The sequence below is a fragment of the Malaclemys terrapin genome, chromosome 10 (genome assembly GCF_027887155.1).
Source record: "Malaclemys terrapin pileata isolate rMalTer1 chromosome 10, rMalTer1.hap1, whole genome shotgun sequence".
In the NCBI taxonomy this organism is placed as follows: Eukaryota; Metazoa; Chordata; order Testudines; family Emydidae; genus Malaclemys; species Malaclemys terrapin.
The window spans coordinates 69,347,330-69,364,608 of NC_071514.1; the positions used below are offsets into that span (position 1 = coordinate 69,347,330).

The 17,279-nt window shown below is 41.5% G+C and overlaps 1 protein-coding gene and 1 pseudogene across 1 annotated transcript in view; one reads left to right on the top strand and one right to left on the bottom strand.

Moving 5' to 3' along the window:
• XYLT1 (xylosyltransferase 1) overlaps positions 1–17,279 on the top strand; it is a 321,898-nt gene that overhangs the window by 113,117 nt on the left and 191,502 nt on the right. The gene's annotated exons all lie outside the window — the stretch shown is intronic.
• LOC128844411 (60S acidic ribosomal protein P0-like) overlaps positions 5,816–17,279 on the bottom strand; it is a 32,299-nt pseudogene continuing 20,835 nt past the window's right edge.

A 17,279-nucleotide genomic window follows, 5' to 3' on the forward strand; every position in this document is an offset into this window, starting at 1 on the left:
AGCCTAGAATCAGGTTGGGTGCTACCTACACTAGAACATAGCTGTGAAGTGGAGCGATGGAGTATTTCTTAAGTGCATATCAAGGGCAATTTAGAGTTCTGTGCTGTTCAGTTAGAGCTCTAGAATGATGGAATACTTTTCCAGGGGTTAATGGCAACACTGAGGCCAGCATCAGTTCTTCTGAATAGTCGTGCAATGTCAGTCAGGGCTTTTGCTCAAAAGCTACAGTTTCATTATGCTGATGCTACCACGCTTGGAGAGTGAGAGTTAGAAGGCTGGCATCGTAGCGGAGGGTGACATTTTATAATTACTTGAGGAGCAGCAGCTGCAAGTTTCCAAGTCTCTGCACAAGGCTGGAGTACTGATTGAGGTTATCATAATGGTCTTGCCTATGTGAATTTTTCTAATTTGTAACAGAAAAACCAGAGGGAGAATTGGAGTTGGATTTCTTTTCGGATGATCTTGCCAAAACCAGTATAGTTATGTCTTGTCTTGGCAGCAGACAACTCTGAGGAAGCAAAGATATATTTTATGCCACTATTAATATATAATTGATATGAACGGGGTTTGAGAAAAAGAACAGTAAGGTGAGGAGAGAGATAGGGTGGATCAGATATTAACCATGTAAGTGAGAGCAATACATGTGAGCAAACAATTTCAGTTAACTGGCACTTTGGGAAAAATTTACTGCAGTGCAAATCTGAGCTTCCTTGATTTGAATGGATTCTAAATTTTTGTTAGAGGAAATAAAATATGGCCAGTTGCAAAGTCCTGTTTTAGTTCTTAGTTGTCCTCAGGTGTATGCTTGAGCAGATCAGTTTTCATGTGTTTACTGCAACTGAATGATAAAACAGATATCCATGTATCTGGCCCTCAGCACTGTAGGCTTCGGATAAGCCTTGTGATGCAGAGAAGTATTATCCACATTTTGCAGATGGGGAGCTGAGGGAAAGAGGTAAGTAGCTTGCCCAGGGTAACGCTGAGTCTGTTGCAGAGCCATAAATTAAAATAAGATCTCATGAGTCCCAATCTAGTGCTGTGGACTAAATTTAGATTTAGACACTAAATTATTGATAGATTAAATGGAATTATGGGTGAATTAAAGTTAGACTAGAAATGAACTCAGATCTGTTTAATGGGCGCTTTAATTCATTTGATGAGCCAAAAGATTTTAGTACTAACCAGTTTCATAGCGTTAATTTTTTGTACAACGTATTCAGTGCTTGAAATAATTTATCCAGCTATTTGAAGGATCTTAATCCTTTATGGCCAGATTCTGTTTACTTTGAATAGCCTCTGACTCACTGTGAGTGGTCCCATTGATATCAGAATCCGCTGTGAGAATCTGGCCCTCGTATTTCATAGGAATATATTTACCAGTGTAAACTGACTCCAATAGAGCTGCTCTGGTTTTACTCTTTTGTAAAAGAAACCTTACCCCGTTGTTTAAAAATCAGGCTTCTACAGCTGTAACATATGGAACAAAATAACCCTGCATTTCAAAATATATTTATCATCTGGCTTAACTTTAACATGTATTCTTACAAAACATAAAATATTAAAAGGGTCCATAGATTTAAATAAATCCTTTGAGATTACTGAATGCTCTGTGCAAATACCTCATGGTATAAAACTGGTTATTACTGAAATCTTTTGGCTGGCCAAATGAACTAAAGCACCAATTAAATAAATCTGGGTTTATATCCATTCTAACTCTGTGTTATCCTCTCTGGCTGGAACATGGGTGGAAAGAAGGAAGAAAGATGCAGTTTTCATCAGCTGTTAATCTATACCGGTTTGGCTTTTAGAAGTAGCTAAAAATAGACAATTAATGCAAAGGAAGTAACTGTATATAATCGTAGCGGCCATGAAAACACATGTAAATACACTTGCTCTATCAAAACGTTGCAGTCAATAAATCTAATTGACAGCAGATTTTATCATTCAGTTTGCAGTAACTATGTAAAAATTGATCAGCTAAAGTATGCCTACACCTGATGAGAATTGAAAACTAATACTATGCTGTATTAGAGGAAATAATGTTACAGTAGTTCTCACACTTTTGTACTGGTGACCCCTTTCACACAGGAAGCCTCTGAGCGTGACCCCCCTTCTAAACTAAAAACACTTGTTTATATATTTAACACCATTATAGATGCTAAAGGCAAAGCAGGGTTTGGGGTGGAGACTGACAGCTCATGACCCCCCATGTAATAACCTCGCAAACCCCTGAGGGGTCTCGACCCCCAGTTTGAGAATCCTCGCTCTTAATACATATTTACCATCCAGGGGTTTGTTTGATCAAATTGTTCTAATGTGAAAAGAAGAAAGTGTGATGTCATTACCTGTGCTGGGTTTTTGGCATAAAAATATCATTTTGCCAAAATTATTCATGCAACTGGGTTGGTTTCGATACATTTTCTGACTTGAAAAAGGTTTGGAAAAAGGTTTTGAAATTGGAACATTTTGGTGTTGTGAAATGCTAGTAGATATAGACTAAAATACGTTTTTAGAAAAGAAAAGGTCAAAATCAAAATGCAATGTTTTGAAATTATCTAAGGAAATTCCAAAGGAGATTGGGGAATCCCTGTCATCGGAAGTTTTTAAGAACATATGTGATTTGGTGGTCCACTCACTGCTAGGATGGCACCTCCTCCTGGTCACTTTGGGGAATAGCTTGTGAGGTCAACACCCCTTCCTGCGGTTGCATGCTGTCTCTCAACCTCTCTCTCTGGGTTTGCAGCCCCTTTCTCGTCCACAGGCTGCTGCCGCCTCTTCCTGACTGAGCCCTCCAGGCAGGTCACTATCTGTGTTTTTCCCCTTCGAGGGTATCAGTCTTTAGTTGCTAGCAGTCCTAGACAGTCTTCCCATTCACTGCCTTGTAGGGAGTGACTACAGACTTCCCTGGTCCCTCTGCTGCCAATTTCCTGCCTTTATAATTCCTCCTCAGCTGGGCTTCCTCATTCAATCAGGGGATTGCTTAGCCACCTGATTCCTCTCAGCTGTGGCCTGTTGGGTTAATTGGCCTCCTTCTCAATCTGCGTTAACCCTTTCAGGGCAAGTGTGGGGTGAACACCTCACAACAGATTAGACAAAAACTGGTTGGGGTGGTAGGTATACTTGGTCCTGCCTCAGCGCAGGGGGGCTGGACTAGATGACCTCTCAAGGTCCCCGTCCAGCCCTACATTCCCATGATTCTATGACTCTATTACTTTGATGGAGCTACACTGATTTGCACCAGCTGGAGATCAGACTCTGAGAGTAGAACGCCTTCAGGCATGTCACTTTTACCTTCCTGTGCCGGCTAATGCTCACATATCACACTGATAGACACCCTTGAAATATCCTGGATGGATATATGGATGGAGTGATGCTTTTGATGCAGCTCTGTAAAGTTAAGTAATTCCAACTTCTGTCATGCCAGAAAATTGCCATGGCTACTGAAGCATCATACAGCAGGATTTTAATATATAGTTTTATCCTTGACATAAAATTACCTGTAACTTTGTCACACTTACAGAATCCAACCCCATAGTCAGCATTAAAGGAACTATGTCTTTCAATGTTTACTTTAAATACCTAATAGTCCCCCAATTACTGCTTTCAGAGACACTTTACAGATCTTCCCAATGACCCCCCAGAGGTGAACTGGAACAGAAAGCTAATTTTGAACTGGGGCAAGGGGATGGCAAGTCTTGTAATAAAAGTTCCCAAATTTGGGCAGCAATGCAAGGGAATTCGTATGGCCTAATCATGCATCTAGAAACAAATAGTGTACAATAATTGTCTGTCTAAAACCTTTGGTAAATATATGATATGAAGATTTGATTCAGCAAAACAAACAAACAAACATGAAGTTTTCTTTTCTGTTCTTTGCTTCTTTGGCTGCAGTGCAATTATAGCACTGACGTGCTCACTATCATTTGTTTTGGGTAGACTTGGGGATTCAGGAGTAGGTACCATTAAACTTAAATTCAGCCTGTTTTAACTGTGTCGACTAGCAGAATATCTGCTCAGAGATACATTAAAATCAGAACATGTTTGTTTGAGTCACACACACTGCAATGTGACTTTCTGTGAAATTGGTTAGGAAAGGAATGTTTATGCTTTCCTCTTTTAAACAAAGTTAGTTACTTTTATTCCTTGTTTTCACTTGTTGCCTGCAACAAGTTTCTTGCGGTTTTCTGAGCACAGTGACCTTCCAAAGTAAATGAATAAAATTAGACCTAAAATTGCTGTAGCTTCAGCGGGATCCTTACAGCCAAAGTGCTGCATAGCAATTGCATTTAGTGAAATATCTAAAATGATTTGGCGGGTCACAGGGGTAAGTAGCTGCCTCAAAGGGATTAAACAGCTCATTTGCAACTGCATAGGTTTAGGAAACTCCTACATTATTTCCAGTTCCAGATTAAAATGAGACTGAATCCCATAATGCCAAGTGAAAGGGTTTGGGGATGAGTAAAATTGTGACTCTTCCTCCCCTTTGCTCATACATGGGTTCCAGTAAAATGTTGCATATGGAATTAACTGAAAAAAAATCAAGAGACTTTGGGTCAGATGTTCTGCTTGTGTAAACTGGCAAAACTCTGCAGACTTCAGTGGAGCTACTCTGATTTACACCAGGATCTGCCCCTGTAGTTTTTTCCTATGTATTTAATCTAAATTATTACAGAAATAACTAGTGGTATCCAGGGATTTAATAGAAAACCGTTAACAAATCACATTTTCTAGAGGTATAAATTGAGATATTATATTGAAATGGTTCCTGGTCTGAGTGCTTTCCTGCAATTATGAGGATAGTAATAAGACTAAGACCAGTAGTTCTGAGACCGTGCTTCATTTTACAGAGCAGCTTTTTTCCCCCAACAATGCGTGATTTGTCCAAGGGAGACTGGCAGTAAACTACGTTTGGGGAGCTAACTATTCAAACTTCCTGTGGATCACAAGCAGAGCTCTGTCCTGCTGCTAACCACACACAGGGTGCTGAAAGCTGTAGTGTGCTGTTTCACAGGGACCTTTTGTCTATATTTTGTCTTGAAACTTCCATGGCTTGTACAGTAGTACCTTTGCAAGGATATATTTGGAGACTGAATATTACTACACGTGACTGCATAAAGCCAATTGCATCTGCAAACAAGGACTTCTTTCTGCATGGAGTTTGAAAGTTACCTTATCCCTTCAGCAAAGCAAAATTCACAGCAAAATCTCTAAACCATGTTTATGAAAGGATGCTATTTTAACATTAATCAATTTAGCACTGAATATCATTTCCTACACTAGACTGAAAATATCTTATAGAGAGAGTAAACCTTTCTGAGCTGTAGTCCAGCACTGGTGCAGGGAAAAGTTTTCTAACCCTTAAAGCATTTATACTGGAATGATAAAGCATTTCTAACTTGAGCGTTTTGAGAGTTTTTGGTCCTTTTAAAATTACATCATTCTGATTACCAGCTTCTTTTCCCACCCACTTCGATCTGGATATGATTTTAGTGGCTGATATCTCATAAATGGCTTAAGTTTGATATCGCTTCTTTATATATTTGGAAAGTAGAGAGAGATTCCATGCTTGCTTCAGATATCAACTGCTAAAATAATCTTGGAAATGAAAGGGGGAGCAGGGGGAAATAAGCAAAATGGATAACTAAATGATGTAAGAGTCTAGTCATATCACGTGACCTGTCAGAGTTAGGTCTGAAGGATAAGACCCCCAGCAATCCACTGGCATAAAGCATTCATTTCCAGCTCTCCTTGTTCACAGGATATTAGCCATGGTAATGTATCACTTGGCCCACAGGTTTTTTTTTTTTTTTGGGTGTAAAATAGCACTTTATTTCTCTCATTAAACCAGTTGATGAAGTGGTTGGTTAGTGCGTGGCAGGAGTTAGTCGAAGAGACCGAATCCCATGTCCTCGTCAGACTCCTCGGATTCCTCCTTTACTTCCTCTTTGGCAGGAGCTGCAGCTTCAGCTGCCACAGGGGCAGCAGCCACAAAGGCTGAGGGGTCAGCTAGGAAGGCCTTTCCCTTTTCAGCCAGTGGGAAGGTGTATTCAGTCTCCACAGCCACAGCTAGGACTCGCTTGTACCCATTGATGATGGAGTGAGGCATAGAAGCGATGGTTGGGTAGCCAATTTGCAGACAAACACTAGCTACGTTACGAACGCCTTCCAGGAAGCGTCTGTGCAGTCTCCTCAGTGATGTCCAGCATTTCAGGATTGTAAATGCTGCCGTTGTCAAACACCTGCTGGATAATCAGCCCAAAGGAGAATGGGGAAATACTCAACATGTTCAGCAAAGTCGCTTCGCTGGCTCCCACTTTATCTCCAGTCTTGATCAGCTGCACATCACTCAGGATTTCAATGGTACCCCTGGAAATCTTCGTGGTGATGCCCAAAGCCTGGAAGAAGGCAGTCTCTTACTTGGACTCTCTTTTTTTGGTACTAGTACAAGGCTGAATATGGCAAATCCTTAACCTCAGAGCAATGTCATTTTTTCATTTTCTTTCTTAATTCTGTCCTTTTCACAAAGTCTAACAAAAGTGGACTTATTTGACTTGATTTTACTGACATTGAGGTTTCTTATTAAATATCACTCTGTGGTTTTTATTATTTGATTAATGTAACTGTTGATTTGTAAAATGCACTCATCAGGAAAACCCAGCATATGCACAGTATTAAAAACCCTTCCCACCTCCCCAGTTTCCCATATTACTTCCACCTGAAGGAATAACTTTTGGCACTGTCAAACTGCCCTTGCCCCTCCCTCCCACTTCCTCCACTTGCAGATTTCTCCCTAGTGCATTTATCTCCCTTGTGCATTTATTTATGACTGACATTCTTTGTTATACGTGCAAGTAGGGCTCTGTTCCAGTTGGCAGTATGGGTGTCAGTGTTGTAGTGGTAGCAGACCACTATCACAGCTGAATTCTTAGGGCTATCTGAAAAGCAAGCAGGTGCAGCATAAAGATGTAGATTTTGTGAAGGTTAGATATTTATAAATGTTGCCATAGTTGTCTAAAGCAGAGGTAATATAGTGTTTGAAATGAAACATATTAGCTTGAATGCAAGTAAGAATCTGCAGGCGCTGTTCCCGCAGCTCCCATTGGCCGTGGTTCCCAGCCAATGGGAGCTGCAGGGGTGGTGCCTGCGGATGGGGCAGCACACAGAGCTGCCTGGCCATGCCTCAGAGCTGGAGGGGGGACATGCTTCCGGGAACTGCTTGTGGTAAGCACAGCCCAGAGGCTGCACCCCTGAGCCCCGCACCCCAAATGATCCAACAGCCTGTCCCATCCCTGATCCTCCTCTTGCCCTCTGAACCCATTGGTCCCAGCCCGGAGCACCCTCCTGCACCCCAAACCCTTCATCCCTGGCCCCACCCAAGAGCCCGCACCCCGAGCCAGATCCCTCACACCCCTCCCCTGTAACCCAACCCCCTGTCCCAGCCCTGATCCCCCTCCCGCCCCTTCCCCTGTAACCCAACCCCCTGTCCCAGCCCTGATCCCCCTCCCGCCTTCTGAAACCCTTGGTCCCAGCCTGGAGCCCTCTCCTGCACTTCAAACTCCTCATCTCCAGCCCTCCCCCCCTGCACCCTGAACTCCTCATTCTGGCCCCACCCCAGAGCCTGCACCACCAGCCGGAGCCCTCACCTCCACCCCTACCCCCAATTTTGTGAGCATTCATGGCCCTTCATTCAATTTCAATACTCCGATGTGGCCCTCAGGCCAAAAAGTTTGCTCACTCCTGTTCTAGACTCTAAAATCTATAGTAACACAGGGTACTGGGGGCATGTAGTAATTTTTGTTGTCAGAAAGGGGTCACAGTGCAATGGGTTTTGAGAACCACTGCTGTAACTAATTGTCCAGGACTACAACACTTGTTGAGATCTATTAAGGCCTCTTCTAGACTAGTTAGATTAATTCTTCATTTACATTCGGGAAATCTCTTCCCTCAAAAAGGATGGAAAAACTTCCTAAGTGGAGTTAAAGGGCATTCTCATAATAAACCAATCTATTTGAATGGAATAAGATCCCAGGACCTACAAAGGAAGAGTCTGTCATTCATTAGCTCTAACTGGACCCACATACCCCTCCAAGTGACAAGAGGGACTCCTAGTAATATACACAATATTTACAATTTGACTAGGTGAATTTTTGTTTGGTTATTTTGCTGTATATCTGGCTGGGCAATTGCATGCAATGAGTAATGGCTTGCACAGTATTTGGACCAGACTAGCATGAGTGTGTGCATGCGTGCGTGTTTGCGTGCACACCTCCGTTCTTGCAGAAACATTTCAGAGCATTTAAAAAAAACCAAAACCAAACTGGTAGCTCCAAACTAGTAGCTCCAGGCATCTAGTATTAGTGATAGAACATTTAAAATACAGAGCCCCAGAAATCTTCCGGATTTGATCTTAAGCCTAATTTAAGGTGTGCAGTTCTCTTAAAAGTAGATAATTACAAGGCACTTTGAAGTTAGTAAAAGCAGCCTATAATGGCTTTATTACGCACCCCTATTTTTCATATAACTTGGCACCATTTTTGGGGTGCACCGTGCAAGGGGCAGATTTTTTGGCCTCAGTCATTCTGTGTAACCCAAGAGATGATCAAGGCCAAACAATTAAATATACAACCAATATAAAATGGCAAGTATAATTCAGCCGAAACTAGTGACGTAGTCCATTGGAGTTCATATGGAATTATACTCTGTTTCAGCACTGATTCATGGGAATATACAAAAATATATAAGCTGCCTGCTTCCTTTTTGCCAAAACAGAGATTTTAATTTCCTTTTTGTGTATGTGTGTTTTGATTTCCAGTTCTTCAAATCAGCCTGCGCAGCAATGCAGACCACACTATTTTAGTGATGCGGGTGAGCTGCTGAAAAGCTGTTAGGTCCTGATTTATATGTCATTGAATAAGCAATCTGGTTCACTTGACAAATCATTCCTTGCTGTAGACGAACAATCAGGATAGCATGGACTGCCGGGCTCCATTCAGTAGTTTCTAAATTGTTAGTGTCATCTCAGTACAGCCTTTGCCTCTGCTGTACCAATGCACATTTGCTTTACTACTGGATAAAACCAGCTGTGGACCATATGGGTACTTCTAAGCTCTTTTGGCTTTGCTAAAGTATGATTGAATGATCATGTACTCAGATGTCTGGCATTATGATCACTATTCATTGACCTATAAAATGAGGGAAATAGAAGCAATCATCTGTCAGCATTTTTATCAGAAACACTTTATGACCTTATCTAAATGTAATGCTGTTACAGATTCTCACTTCTCTTTATATGCACTTCCATGAGGTGTTTATGGAGCATCTTTTACATAGAATGGAGTTCAAGTCCAAATACACTGTCATTTTGTTTAGAATGTCTCCAAGTTGAATGTTGGATAGGAGATTTCCACTGTGATGTCTAAATAGTTTTCTTCTATTTTGCAGATTGTGGAGGTGCTGTCTTGTTCTTTATGGGCCAGATTCTGACACCCTTATAGAGTAATACAGCCCAATGTGAGCAAGGGTATTGAATCTATTAATTTAATAATCTAATAATTTATTTATTTCCATCCATGTCCCTTTACACGTTCCGTTTGTGTAACATCTACAAATTCTAAGCCATGTTGCCTCCAGTGTCCCCAAACAAATCTTTGGGGAATAACAATAATATTTTCATTACTTGTATTGTTGTTGTTGTTAAGCAATTAAACAGTGTAAATCCCATGCTACTTGCTTGGTCTGCCCACTGCTAAATAGGTTTACAAAGCACAGAATGTGGCAAAATGCTTTATAATATAGAAATATGCTGTAAATATACATGTCACTTTATATAACATGGAGTAAAACAAAAGTCCCTGCTCCAAATTGTGGTGGTGTTTATTTAAAGCCTGATTCTGATACCCCCATTCACACCCTAGGCCCCAGGGAGTCCCAATGAAATCATAATCTGGGCCAATTCAGTACAGTCGGTGTATTGCTGGAGAGACAAACTACTCCCATACTTGTACTCAGTCTTACCTCGAGTAATACACTGAGTTTGCTAGATCTCTCAAGGAGGTAAGGTATGATTACCATGGCAGAATCTGGCCCACTGAGAGGAGTTAAGGTCTTTTTCCCATGGTGTTTACTATTTAAGTGAGATACAGACAATACAGTTCAGATATTTGGCATAAGTTGAAGATCCAGACTTCTGGAGGGTTTCTTTGTAATGAAAATGATTTCCAGATTTGTGGTATTGTTAAAATGTCTGGTGTTTCAATGACAATGTGTGTTTCTGAAGCATTTGGAGCATTCAGAATGAAAGATTCTACTATATAAACATTAGGCTATTATTACATTTTGACTTATTAAGTGACTGGGAAATAACACTTTTTTCTGAACTTCACCTTCAAATTGTGGCCACAAATTATGGCAAGAATTCCAAGAGAGTTGTGTCTCATACCTTCCCATTGCCCCCTTTTTTTGTCTTCTCTATGTTGTAAATCATTTTGCCTTTTTCTGTTCTTTGAGTGGCCCAAGAAACTTTTATGGTATTGACACTCTACTTCCCTTACAGGCTTCTATCAGTGATCTCTAGGTGTCACACTCATTCTCCATACTGGATACAGAGATGGAAACACAGACTTCACTGTGCAGATCTTTTTCACTTTTTTGGTGCCAATGTGCCATAGAGGTACACAGTTTTGAATTTCCATACTAGGTTATATCAGCATCCTTTGACTTGATATGACTAGTTTATGCCAGATGGTACTAGTTTTTCATTGATACAGTGGCACATTACAAAATACACATTGACCATGCCTCTGTATGGATGGGCTTATGTCATGGTGGCCCACTGTTCATGCCTCTAATTGAAGAAAACACACTTGCTATACTCACCCTTTTCATCTTGTGCCTCCTGAATCTGCTGCCGCACATGAATGCAGATCATATGGAGTCTGACCTGTCACTGTTATCTAGCCCCAATTCTTTTGGATTTATTTGCTGTTGATTGCACTCATTTGTACTAATGGAATGAATGGCTTCACTATGATGATTACAGTGATCCTCATTACAGCAAGAAAGGATAACAGCTTGGCTTTTCCAGGAACTCATAACTTCCAGGAGCAATGAGTCACCTGCTGCTTGCTTCTTTTGTTCCATTAACTTTTTCAGAATTAGCAGCAGGGATCATTTCTCTGCATCTTAGGAGAAAATAAAAATCATTGGAATATAAAAAGTTTTCAATATTAGACATTGCAATTTTCAGACACTATCGTCAAATACTAGAGAAGAGCAGTACTAGAAGCGTTCTCTATTGCCATTACAAAGGGGAGTTACATTTTCACTTGTAGAAGTTTTTGAAGATATGACTCCCTTTAACTGAGTCTACAAAGTAGACACCTAGGAAAGAGGGTTCCTCCCCCCAACCCTATTCTCACTGGTTTGATTGTAAGATTTGCTTTTCAAGAATGGATAAAAACTTGAGAGAGTCTGCAGTCGAGGCAAACAAGTATTTTTTTTCCTCCGAGAACCAGTTAAAAGCTATCTGATACTCAGCTTGTGCATGTGTGAGAAATCTTATCAGGAAAGAATTGTTATGAGCTTTGCAAAATATGTATAATATAAGTCGTGTTTTTAAAATGTGTCTTAAATTTATACCAAATATTTCTATTTCTGAGGTCTATAAGTGTGACCCTTTTGTGTTTGTCTTCTTAGTGGGGTGTACTAGCACTTTAAAGCTAGTAAGAGAAATCTCTGAGGCCACACTGACTCATTGCAGGGTTTTCTGGAAGAACTGTATCTGTGGGACTGGGACCGCGGTTGCTAAGGAAGAGGAATTGGTCTCAGGAACGCAGTTTTGGTTGGGGAAAAAAAACATAGATTGCTCTCTGTGGGTTGCATGATGGTATGAAACTCCTATCTGCTCTTAGTAATTGGGGATCAAATTAGGGCATTGAGCTTCCAGTCATCCTCTCCCACAAGAGTAGGAGAGCAGGGTAGTCTGAGTGCTGCAGTTCCTAGAGTAGCTGACCTGCGAGCCAGAGTTCTAGGATTCAAAAGGGCTTTGAAGTCCCTTTTATTTGGCTGTTGTGTTTACATGCACTGGACTTTTGATATGGAAAAGGCTTTTGGATTAGAATAACCTTGGAGCAGACTTCTCTGACAGGAGGAAGGTGCTAACTTCAGAATTTAATTTGAAGAGGTCTTTTAAGGGAGCTCCTGCTGGGAAAGGGCTATGCTCTCTGCAAAAAGACTGGGGAAAGAAGAGGTAGAGCCTTTGTTATTTTGACAAATTCAACAGGAGTAGCCTGCAGTTTGGATATTTTTCTTTTTATATTTGTATGGATGTAACTTGGTACCAAACTATGTAGCAAAGGGTTCATAATTTTTCAGAATGGATTATTTTAGTAAAATATTCATAATTTTTCAAACATAGACAAATTCTACCTCACATTTAAGTACATCCAGTATCTCCCCCTTGGTTTTTGTTTTTTTGTTTTTTTGGTATCACTTCTTTTGAGATTTATTTTTATTAGCTAATCCAAAATCTTCATATTCTTCATTTTTGCTTCTGTCTTTTCTATACAATTTTGTCAATTAGTTTAATTGCTTGTGAAAGAGAGAGAGAATGAATAGCCCTGGCTGGAGCAATACATAGTGCAGGAAAACACTGTGCATGCTTCCCCATATCTTGTTGCCAATACACATCGCATTTCTGACCTGCAGCATTCCTGCTGCTCCGGTCGTGGGTCTCTTCTGAACCAAAAATTGACAGCGATGGCAAACTGTGCATAGTTTCATGAGAAAACTATGGTGACTAGAAGGAGACCATCAAAGTTGCTTTCATGAGTGAACTTAAGTGAAATATAAACTCAGGTCATCACATGTCTAAAAGAACTGAATACTGTATCATGTTGTTATGCAAACTTGTTACATGCTTTTGTGATCCTGAAGCCGTTTTCCAAGTCTTGAAAAGTTATGTTTGCTTTGCAGTAGCCAGATAACTCTCTCCAATGCAGTCACATTTAACACGTATGAATGGTTTTGCTCTGTTAAATAATACATGCTGTTTACATCTGCTTTTGAAGGTAGCTGTATCAAGCACCTGCTTCTCGTCTTTCCAAGGCAGACATCATAGAAGTGTGAAGGGAGATTGATAATACAACTTTAATAAGGACCCTCTTTGTAAATGTCCAGCAAGATAGATAGTGTTACCATGGCAGAATGTAACCTCGGAGTGTTTTACTCCGAATAAAGAAAATGATTACTTAGAATTCTTCAGTCTGCCATGTTTAGGGATTCCTTCTGCTAGTGAGATGATTAATGACTATCAGATCTAGTGAATCTTTTATTACTTCAGTTCTGTAGTCTTGTTGATTGAATTTGGCTTAGGAAATTCGTTTGTCTTCCATTGACTTCAGTGGGCTTTGGATGAGGCCCTTTGTACCCGCCCACCATTGTGATGGGGTTTAGCATAAACACTTAGATAGGGTTACCATTCGTCCGGATTCCCCCGGACATGTCTGGGTTTTTTCAGTTAAAAATAGCGTCCGGGGGGAATTTGTCAATGTCCGGACTTCCCCCGCCCCCCATGCAGAGCATGCGGGGCTTACAGGGCAGCCGGCCGGATGGTGCCACTCGCACGGGCTCCGGCAGCCAGAGCCCTTCCTTCACTTCCCCCCTCCTCTCCCCTGCAACTTGAGACCAGTCCCCTCCTCTCCCTCCCCCCGCCCTGCATTCACAGATCGCCGGCCGTCGCCTCGGCCTCCGGCAGTCTGGAGCTCCGACCCTGCTCCCCTCCCCCGCTGCCGAGCGCGCCGCTCTGCAGCACAGTAAAGGGGCCGGGGGTCAGAGAAGCGGCAGGGAGGTTCTGGGGGGAGGGGGGGTAGTCAAGAGACAGGGAGCAGGGTTGGATGGGTCAGGAGTTCGGGGGGGGCTGTCTGGGGGTTGGGGGTGTAAGGTTTTGGGTGGTCAGAGTACAGGGGGGGGGTCTCAGGAGGGGGCAGTTAGGGGACAAGGCACAGGGAGGCTTAGGTACGGGGTGGAGTCCTGGGGGGCAGTTAGGGGCAGGGGTCCCAGGAGGGGGCAGTCAGTGGACAAAGCGTGGGGGGAGGGTTGGGGGTTCTGAGGGGGCAGGAAGTGGGAGGGAGTGGAAGGGGCAGGGGCGGGGCTATGGCAGGACAGGGGCGGGGCTAGGGTGGGGCTCCTCCCGTCCTCTTTTTTGATTGTTGAAATATGGTAACCCTAACTTAGATAGCAACTCTTTAGATCAGCATTTCTTTAAACTCTGAGTCATATAATCTTGGGGCCTGACTGAAGACAATGAAAAAGACTTAATATAAATGGAAGTTTCAGTTTATTGCAGTACTGTAAAGCTCACTTTATCATAGTTATTACAGTTTATGTGCCAGTTCCAAGCAGTTTCTCTCAGTCTGAGGATGAGAACAATTGAACTCTTTGTAAAAAAGCATTCTCTCTCTAAAATAGTTTGAAAATCATTTTGTTCTGACCCATGAGAAGTACAGGAGGGGAACGAGCAAACAGTAAAAGGCTTGTTGTCAAGAAGGGAGTAGGCTGGTTACTTGAAAGAAGAAGAAAGCTGGATGTTGGCTTTTGCAAACAAGGTTAGGGAGTACACTAGAGATTTATCATGGAGTATGGAGAGGTGAGCATAGGTGAGCATTTTGAAAGAGAACTGGAAAATACTTTGGGTTTCTTTAGTGTCCCAAAATATAAGTTGATCATTCATTTTAAAGAATCCTTTTTTAAGGCCAGTTTCTCTTCTCAGGTGCACCCATATAAATCTTCCTCTGAAGTCAATAGAGTCAAGGATAGATTCTAGCGCCCATGAAGGCCCCTTTAAGTCATTCTGATGGGTTAAAGAGGCCTTGAAGGCAGTATAAATAGCCCACACTGAATAGCACAGGGCTGGTATATGCAATTCTTTGCCAGAAGCCTCTGAAAGTCCCTGAGGACTCACTGGGGAGCTCTGCGCTTTGCTTATTCTGGACTCGGGAGCAGCACACTTGCAGCTGTGGTGATGCTGCTGTAAATCTGAGTCACTCCTGGGGCTACTCTAGCTTTCACCAGGAACCACAGCCCTTGGGGGAGTCCAGCATCCTGGAGGTGCAGCACACAGAATCTGGCCCACTGGCTGTACACTGGTGCAAGCAAGAGCAGAATTTGACCCTCAGTTATTTTTACCTTTCTTTATCCACTTAGAAAAAAAGTCTTTTGTTCCCAGCTTGACAGCTCTTCAAATCCACACAGGTTGGAACCAGAGGAGGAGCAGCCAGTCAGACAATAGGTGAACTACCCAGCACCAAAGCAGAAACTGAGAGATGTAACAAGATTAAAGGAAAAACACACAAAGGTTATTGTACCAGCCATGCAAGGCATCTGACTGTGAAGATTCCTAACAGTGACAGGCTCAAGATTAGGTCCGAAATTAGAGTCTGAAAGAAACTCCAAGGCTCAATAGGAGTGAGGCACATTTAATCTTGGATTCATTTCTTTAAACTATGTTTATCCATTTTGGCTAGAAAAGAGATCTTAATAATTTCCCCTGCAGCTTCTGGTCCTTTTTCATTGTTTATGCTACACATATCTTCATAGCAATTCCCTTCTGATTAATGTATTTATTTGTTACATAGACATCAATGTTTTCATTCCATTTCCTTTCACTCCTGAGGGCAATGCCTGATCCTTTGAGGAGCTCAGCTTTCTCCTGCCAGGTGCTGAGCTCTCTGTATGCCTGTTGGCATCAATGGTGCGTAGCATCTCACAGAACTGAGCCTTGAAGAGGGATGTTTCTTCCAAGATTTTTAAATGCTGGTTGTCTATCTTCACATCCCCACTTAAAAGCCTCATTTAATTACTTGGGGTCAGCTCTCACTCCGCAAGAGGAGTGTGTATGAACCCCTGTTGAAGTACTATGCACAGAGCACTCCAGGATCAGACCCTGCATTTTAAAAAGCAGGAAGTGTGACTTCTGATGATTATAAGATCAAGTCTGCAAGGTGCTGAGAAGCTCCTGGAGTTGCTGAGCTCCTTCATATCACAGTGTCTGAAGTGTGAGCTGAGGATGCTCGGCGCCTTGCAGAATCGAGCCCTGTACCCTGATCCCATTGTAGTCAGCATCCAAACTCCCATTGACTTCAGTGGGGACAGGACTTTACAAATAAGTCATCATTTAAATTCTTTTCCCTCTGACCTTCCTTTTCTTTTCTTTATGTATTTTGTCATTAAATTTGCCTGACCTTTTCTGCATTGTCCAGGATTAAAATAATTAGCTTCGGGCAATTGCACTAATCTTCAGTTTTCCATTAAAAAACAAAACAAAACACCCTGCACATTAGGGCTAGATTGGATAATCTAATGTTGCTTTACATGCTGACTCTGAAATATATTCTGAATAAAGGGGCTTTACACCTTCTTTTCAAAATTTCTAGGGAAAACTAACCCTGGAAGGAAGTTCTATTAAACAAAGTGTAGCAGGGAATCTTCTAAATCTAGTCCAAGCCTGCTGTTTGTGTTACCTTTGTTTCATCATCTTTGTAATGAAAAGTGACAGTTCTTTAACATACTGGAAAATTTTGCATGATTGGTCCTAGTTCAATATCTGCAGGGGGAAATTAAGATTGCACTACCCACACATTAATGATGAAGTTCCCATGGCTTTTTAATGACATAATTCTACTATAAATGCAGATGTGCTATGGTGGTGAACTTCAGAATGGGAGCCTTACAGTAAAATTCTAAAGAATATGATCAGCTCATATTTGCAGTAATATAATCAGTAATTAGAAGCTACTGCTCTGTAATAACAATTAAAAGAATGTATGAGTAATTAAATGCTGCCCTGTTAAGACTTTTTTGTATTTATATTTAAGGAGCATCAAATTGTGTACTCAAGAGAACAGGATTTTAAACAACTGTATTTTGTGCAAATAATTGTCAACCATTTTCATGTTGTTAAATTATAATCTCCTGGGTTTTTTCTGCCTTGTTTCCCACTCCATGTTCTGCACATGTAGGTTTCTGCACTAAGACGGATAGTTAAACGGCATCCTTGTTTACATTGATTTGGATTTTGTTGAGTTTCATCTAATTTGATACTGGATTTTTATCTCCCTTTGGAATTGAATTGGGATTGTCATTTTGCGATTTTATGTGGGTCTCATGAATGTCCAGGCTAGATGGGCGTCAATAGAGATAACACTTACTATTTCTATTTTTAACTGACTTAGGAAATCTGTACCCTTTCTTTTACCTGGAAATGGTCCAGCAGCTTCTTTCTT